Source organism: Triticum dicoccoides, chromosome 1A, assembly GCF_002162155.2.
Source record: "Triticum dicoccoides isolate Atlit2015 ecotype Zavitan chromosome 1A, WEW_v2.0, whole genome shotgun sequence".
Taxonomy (NCBI): domain Eukaryota; kingdom Viridiplantae; phylum Streptophyta; class Magnoliopsida; order Poales; family Poaceae; genus Triticum; species Triticum dicoccoides.
In genome coordinates, this window is record NC_041380.1 from 504,877,877 (window position 1) to 504,885,824 (window position 7,948).

Here is a 7,948-nt window from a genome sequence, read left to right on the forward strand (position 1 = left end):
CAGACGGCGGTGTGATCCAAGAGCTCGTTCAAAGAGGAGAGCTCCATTGGATCCATCTGCTCGGCGAATTTTGAGCCGATGTGGAGGCTGTTTTCGATGACCCGAGAAGTCATCGTTGGCACAGCGGCCGAGCGGGCGGTCATGACGAAGCCGCCTAGTCGGAGAGTTTGGCCTACAGCTAGGGCTCCCCCAGAAGTGATTTGTCCTTGACAACAAGACGAGCCATCCCCGCTTATGATGACGGCGTAGGGGAACTCTCAATGAAAGCACCAACGTCGGTGTCAAAACCGGCGGATCTTGGGTAGGGGGTCCCGAACTATGCGTCTAAGGCGGATGGTAACAGGAGGCAGGGGACACGATGTTTACCCAGGTTTGGGCCCTCTTGATGGAGGTAATACCCTACGTCCTGCTTGATTGTTCTTGATGATATGCGTATTACAAGAGTTGATCTACCATGAGATCGTAGAGGCTAAATCCTAGAAGCTAGCCTATGGTATGATTGTGTGTTGTCCTACGGACTAAACCCTCCGGCTTATATAAACACTGGAGGGGGCTAGGGTTAGACAAGGTCGGTTACAAGGGAGGAAATATACAAATCCGGCCTAACTTGCTTTCCACGCCAAGGAGAGTCCCATCCGGACACGGGGCGAAGTCTTCAATCTTGTATCTTCATAGTCCAACAGTCCGGCCAAAGGATAGAGTCCGGCTGTCCGAAGACCCCCTAATCCAGTACTCCCTCACCTACTATTTTTGTGTGTTCACATGATTATGCTATTGTAGTAATCATGTTTTATAGCTTTTTTCAATAATGTGCTAAGTAAGACCTTTGGGATGATCTATGGTGATAGTTGATTTGATCTTGCTGAAAAACAGAAACTTTTGTGCTTAGGAAAACAATTCTAATTTTTAACACAAGCGTGATAAAATATTGATTCTTTTTGCAGAAGTTTAAAAAACAAATTTCTCCGTTTGTCCTAATTTTCACAATTTTTGGAGTTACATAAGTATTCGAGAGTTACAGATTACTACAGACTGTCATGTTTTTGACAGATTTTGTTTTCGATGCATAGTTTGCTTGTTTTCTAGTTTCTATGGCTTATGTTGCTTAATATAAATTGTAGAAATGATATGGTATAGTAGGAACCATGTGAGAAAAATTATGACTCTTGTCTTGACAGTACCTAAGTGGTGATTTGCTTTATTTTACTAATGGAGCTTATGAGTTTTCTGTTAAGTTTTCTGTTGTGAAGTTTTCAAGTTTTTGGTAAAGTTTTGATGGACTACGGAATAAGGAGTGGAAATAGCCTAAGCTTGGGGATGCCCAATGCACCCGAAGGTAATACTCAAGGACAACCAAGCATCTATGCTTGGGGATGCCCCGGATGGCATCCCCTCTTTCGTCTTCGTTCATCGGTAACTTTACTTGAGGCTATATTTTTATTCACCACATGATATGAGTTTTGCTTGGAGTATCATTTTCTTTTATTAGGATTTTCTTGCTGTTATTGTTTTGCATCTTTTATTTCAATAAAAAGGTCAAGTGTAGCCTTTACCATGCTTATTTTGTAAGTCTATATGTTGGTGTTTTAAAAACAGAAAGTTTGCTTTTATGTTTTGAATATTTGTGAATAGTGAGAATACGATAAAATCTTGAATTTTTTACAAAATGACTGACAACCAAATTTCTACAATGTGGTAATTTTTTAGAATTTTTGGAGTTAGGGAAGTATGATTCCTCTTGCATTATTTACAGACTGTTCTATTTAGACAGATTGTTGTTATGTTTGCGTTGTTTGCATATGTTTGCTTGTGTAATGATTCTATTTGAGGATAGGACTATTAAATATGCAGACGCATTTAGTATGCAATGTCAAATAATAATTTTAATGATTTTCTACAATAGAGAATGATAAGGTTTAGCATGGATGTAACATCCCAAATTTTCAATTTGGAATGTTATACATTAGGTCATCATTGCATATCATATTTTATTGCATTTTGGCTTGATCCTAGAAATTCTACGCAACTCAAGGAATCACGGAGAGAGTTGGAAATTTTGTTATTTTCATATTTGAGTTTTTCTCGAATCTTGAAAAGAGGATCGTTTGATTTTAATTATTTTCGCTTTGAATATTTATTTTATAAAAATAAAAGAGAGAGAGAGAGAGGATAAAATGACTTCCTCAAAATAAAGAAATATTGGAGATTTAATGTTAAAATCAAATAAGAGTTTTATTCGGATTTTTATCGCTATTTTATTTGAATTAGGAAAAATATGCGTTTTTCAAAATTGCATTAGAGTCTAAATAAATGTTCACCTTGTCCGGTAGATTTTTAGAGGATGGGGAAAGTTTATTTCAGGATTTTTGGAGTCCGTTTAGTATTTCTTTTATTCGTTTTTCTACGCAGAATATTTTTTAAAGGAAACAGACTTTGGGCCGTATCCGCCCGGGACTCCGCCCGGGGGGAGGCTTTAAAAGCCGCCGAGGCGCAGCCTTGCAGCCCACCAGCCCGCCGAGGCTGAAACCCTAGCCGTGCCCCGGCGCCGTCGCCGCCACCGCTGCCGCCCCGCCGCCGACTCGCCGGAGCCGCGCCGCCGCCCCGCCACCTCGCCGCCGCCACTGGAGTTCGCCGGAGCCGCCGGAGTCTGCCGCCGCCGCCGGTTTTCTTTGACCGGTTTGGTTTTTTTGGTAAAAAACCTAGATGCGCTTTTTTTATTTAGATCATTTTTTCGGTGTAGTTATATAGCGGACATTCATCCGTACATTCATTTTAACGAACAGTTTTCACCCTTTAGCCGCAGATAACGAACGTTCATTCGTTAGCTTGTTCTTCAGTTTTTCTTTTTCTCGGATTTTTCGCGATTATTTTTGATCGTGATTTCTGATCCGATTTTCATTTTAGTTTATCTTTTCACTCGTTTATCGGAATCAGGCGATTCAAGCGCCTAGAGTTTCATCTCGAAGCCCTCTTTCTGTTTAATCAACTTAAACAAGTTTTTGCTACTGTAAAATTTGATTTTATTCCAGATTAGTAAATGAAGCTTGTTTCTTTCGCAGTTTGAGTTTCGTTGCTTCGTTTGATTTGATTCTTTTTGTAAACCGGAGTTCTTAGGTTGAACTTTCTGGTTAGATCTTCTTATTTGAGTTTTACCCGTGCATCTTTACTTGATTGCTTATTGTATGCTTGTTTGATTGCGATAGAGTACCCGGAGTGCGAAGCGTGCTACTACGAGTCTCTAGGTTTCACGGATCATCAACAAGGCAAGTAACACTTTGATTGTACCCCTTTACTACCCAGTTTTATTGCATTAGATCAATCCTCAAACAACTGCATGATTAGGATCTGATTAATATGTGGGTTTTGGGAAGTAGATGAGGTAGTACCTATTCACCTGTTTATTATCAAACCTTTGGGAGTTACTTCTACGTTGCTTATATTGCTATGCTATGCTCATAGACGTGGTTTGGGTTTGAGTGCATCCATGACAGATGTGAGTATTGTTAATTAATGGTTCAACTTAAGGTGGCAACTTGAATACACATATGGGTGGATCGAGGCACCTGGGGAACCCAGTGATTGCCTGTATTTTTGGAAATCCCGAGGTACCGTGTGATTCTCCTATGGACTGCCACCCAGGCTCAAAGGGATCATAAGATCATTCATACTAGAAACTTCTGTGTGTGGCCACATGCCAATATGGGCTCTGGCATAGTTGAGTAAGTTGTGGGAAACCTTTCCATGATGGGCTAGTAGATGTAGGGGATTGTAGGTGTACAAGCCTATCTATCGATTAAGGGGACCTCTTCGGAAAGACTGTGTCTCGGTCACCCGTTTCTCAAACATCATGTAGTGCGAGAAATACGACGGAGGAGATTGAGTCTTGTGGCGAAAAGTGCACAAACCTCTGTAGAGTGTATAAACTAATCATGGTTAGCCGTGTCCCCGGTTATGGACATCTTGAGTATCTATTTCTTGGATTATCATGTGGATCTTATCACTCTATAATTAATTTGTTGGGTTGTTAATGATTACCTTTAATTGGGATTGAGATGGGTTCTACCATTCTCAATGCTTTTCAACAAACTTTCTAGTTAAATAAAATATATTCCTTTGCAGTAGGAAAAAATTGGCTTTCCGCAAAACATATTAACCATACAGCTTCCACCAGCCATATATGCATGTAGTGATAGCATTATTCTGTTCATTACTCTCTTGTGTTACATTGCCAGCATATTCCATGTGCTGACCCATTTTGGGCTGCAAGGTATCATGTTGTAGACTTTTCAGACGACGAGTAAGGAGCCTTAGGTCATGGTCTTTCACTCAGTGATGCCGTTGGAGTTGATGGACTCACTTTATCTTCCAAGCCTTCTGTTGTTATCGTATTAGATGGCCTTAAGCCATATTTATTGTAATAAGTTCTCTTTTGAGACATTCGATGTAATAAGTGTGTGATTGCTACTCTGTTATAAATCCTCAAGTATTGTGCGTGTCAGCATTACCGATCCAGGGATGACACTGATGCACATAGATCAGACTGTTTGAGGTCTGGTCGCTACAAGATGGTATCAGAGCCAGGTTGACTGTAGGACACGACCACTAAGCTAAAGCCCTAGATCACTACTCTCTTCTCATTTTTGACTCCTCTCCATTTTCTACTCTTTAGGATGGCGGACGCAAGGAACAAGTTTGCACAACCGGATGAAGACACACCTTTTGGACGCCACTTGAAGGAAGTCACTAGGTACCTGAACATTGGAATACCAAGCTTCACCAGGACTTACAATGCCACTTTACCAGAAGAGGAGTGCTGGATGATTCAAGTTCAAGTTCCAGGAAGGACATTTACGCCAGTCACTGAGCCCATAGAGTTTTCCTTTGATGCACCAACCTGGAGTCTAGGAAAGAGTATGGCAGCCCACATCACCATGGGACGCATTGGAGAAGTTTACCACAAGGATCTCAAGGGTACTATCTACCAGATTTGTGGGCGCCGAGATGAGAAATGGGAGATGATTAGCACCAGGAAGGATAGATCCATTGCAGCTCTCATCCAGGAGTTAAACCAGTACATCGTTGCCAGGAGAACCAGATGTGCGCAGGCATGATAGATCTGAAGAAGGCAATGACCAGGATCACGGAGCTGGGGGAAGAACTCAAGTCTACACGCGATGGATACGAGGAGGAAATGATGATACTAGTGGAGATGAATGATGATCTGACAACGAAGCTAGGAGTATTCATGGGAGACTCTGCGCGAGGAAGAGAAGATGACGATTCCACTTGCCCGGAGAACTACATCATCATCGATGACACCGACTCAGACCCCGACGATAGCGATGATGACTACGTTGATGAAACTGGAGCAGATATTATGGAGTCTTCCACCGATCAATTTTTCTAGACGACTACCATAACAGTAGTAGTATTCCACCATGTATATAGTATAGTCCGAGCACTTTTGTAATGATAGTTCTAGACCGATTGTATGCCCTTGCTTGATTGATTGAGTGATATGATTGTGTTTGTCTCATGTGCATATGGGTAGTGTTTTATCACTAGACCTCATTCTATTCTATTCTCTTCGCTCTAAACCCTCAGATGCCTCCGAGACGTGATCCCGAATTTACCTTTCCACCGGAGCTCACTCAGTTGATCTAGCAACAGAATACCTTGATGCGGTTATTAGTTCAGAACCAAGGCAACAACAACAACAACCCACCACCACCACCCCAGTTGACAACTTAGCCCGTTTTCTGAGGTTGTAGCTGATGACCCACAAGTATAGGGGATCTATCATAGTCCTTTCGATAAGTAAGAGTGTTGAACCCAACGAGGAGCAGAAGGAAATGATAAGCGGTTTTCAGCAAGGTATTCTCTGCAAGTACTGAAATAAGTGGTAACAGATAGTTTTGTGATAAGATAAATTGTAACGAGCAACAAGTAACAAAAGTAAATAAAGTGCAGCAAGGTGGCCCAATCCTTTTTGTAGCAAAGGACAAGCCAGAACAAACTCTTATAATAGGAAAAGCGCTCCCGAGGACACATGGGAATATCGTCAAGCTAGTTTTCATCACGTTCATATGATTCACGTTCGGTACTTTGATAATTTGATATGTGGGTGGACCGGTGCTTGGGTGTTGTTCTTACTTGAACAAGCATCCCACTTACGATTAACCTCTATTGCAAGCATCCGCAACTACAACAAAAGTATTAAGGTAAATCTAACCATAGCATGAAACATATGGATCCAAATCAGCCCCTTACGAAGCAACGCATAAACTAGGGTTTAAGCTTCTGTCACTCTAGCAACCCATCATCTACTTATTACTCCCCAATGCCTTCCTCTAGGCCCAAATAATGGGGAAGTGTTATGTAGTCGACGTTCACATAACACCACTAGAGGCTAGACAACATACATCTTATCAAAATATCAAACGAATACCAAATTCACATGACTACTAATAGCAAGACTTCTCCCTTGTCCTCAGGAACAAACGTAACTACTCACAAAGCATAGTCATGTTCATAATCAGAGGGGTAATAATATGCATATAGGATCTGAACATATGATCTTCCACCAAATAAACAAACTAGCATCAACTACAAGGAGTAATCAACACTACTAGCAACCTACTAGCACCAATCCCGGACTTTGAGACAAGAATTGGATACAAGAGATGAACTAGGGTTTGGAGATGAGATGGTGCTGGTGAAGATGTTGATGGAAATTGCCCTCTCCCGATGAGAGGAGCGTTGGTGATGACGATGGTGATGATTTCCCCCTCCCGGAGGGAAGTATCCCCGGCAGAACAGCTCTGCCGGAGCTCTAGATTGGATCCGCCAAGGTTCCGCCTCGTGGTGGCGGAGTCTCGCCCTGAAAAGTTCCTTCTTATTTTTTTCTCATCGAAAGACTTCATATAGGAGAAGATGGATGTTGGAGAGCCACCAAGGGGCCCACGAGGTAGGGGGCGCGCCCTAGGAGGGGGGGGGCGCCCCCCACCCTCGTGAGCAGGGTGTGGGCCCCCTGGCCTTCATCTTTGGCGAGGATTTTTCTTTATTTTTTTAGGATGTTCCGTGGAGTTTCAGGACTTTTGGAGTTGCGCAGAATAGGTCTCTAATATTTGCTCCTTTTCCAGCCCAGAATTCCAGCTGTCGGCATTCTCCCTCTTCATGTAAACCTTGTAAAATAAGAGAGAATAGCCATAAGTATTGTGACATAAAGTGAAATAATAGCCCATAATGCAATAAATATCAATATAAAAGCTTGATGCAAAATGGACGTATCAACTCCCCCAAGCTTAGACCTCGCTTGTCCTCAAGCGAAAAGCCGATAACAATAAATATGTCCTCATGTTTAGAGGTAGAGGCGTCGATAAAAATAAAATACGGACATGAAGGCATCATGATTATTCTCATAACAGCAACATATATAAATTTTGTCATATGATTACTTATGTTCAAGTGATGATTATTCACAATGCAAAAGTATAAATCATAAACCTTATTGGGCTCCGACAAACTATAATCCCAGTCATTAAAGCAATTGCAATTTATCATAACATCGGAAAGAGTCTATGTCAGAGCTAAAAAGCAAGTCCACATACTCAACTATCATCTAGTCCTTCATAATTGCTAACACTCACGCAATACTTGTGGTTACAGAGTTTTAGTTGGACACAGAGAAAGATAGGGGCTTATAGTTTTGCCCCACAACCTTTTACCTCAAGGGTAATGTCAACAATGATGGTTCATGCTCCCCTACATCCAATTATATATATATATATATATATATATATATATATATATATATATATATATATATATATATATATATATATCATGTTCTTTCCGACATGCTGAGCTTGCCAAAGGATAAAATGAAAAAGAAAAGGTGAAGATCACCATGACTCTTGCATAAGGTAGAAGATAATAATAAAGGATA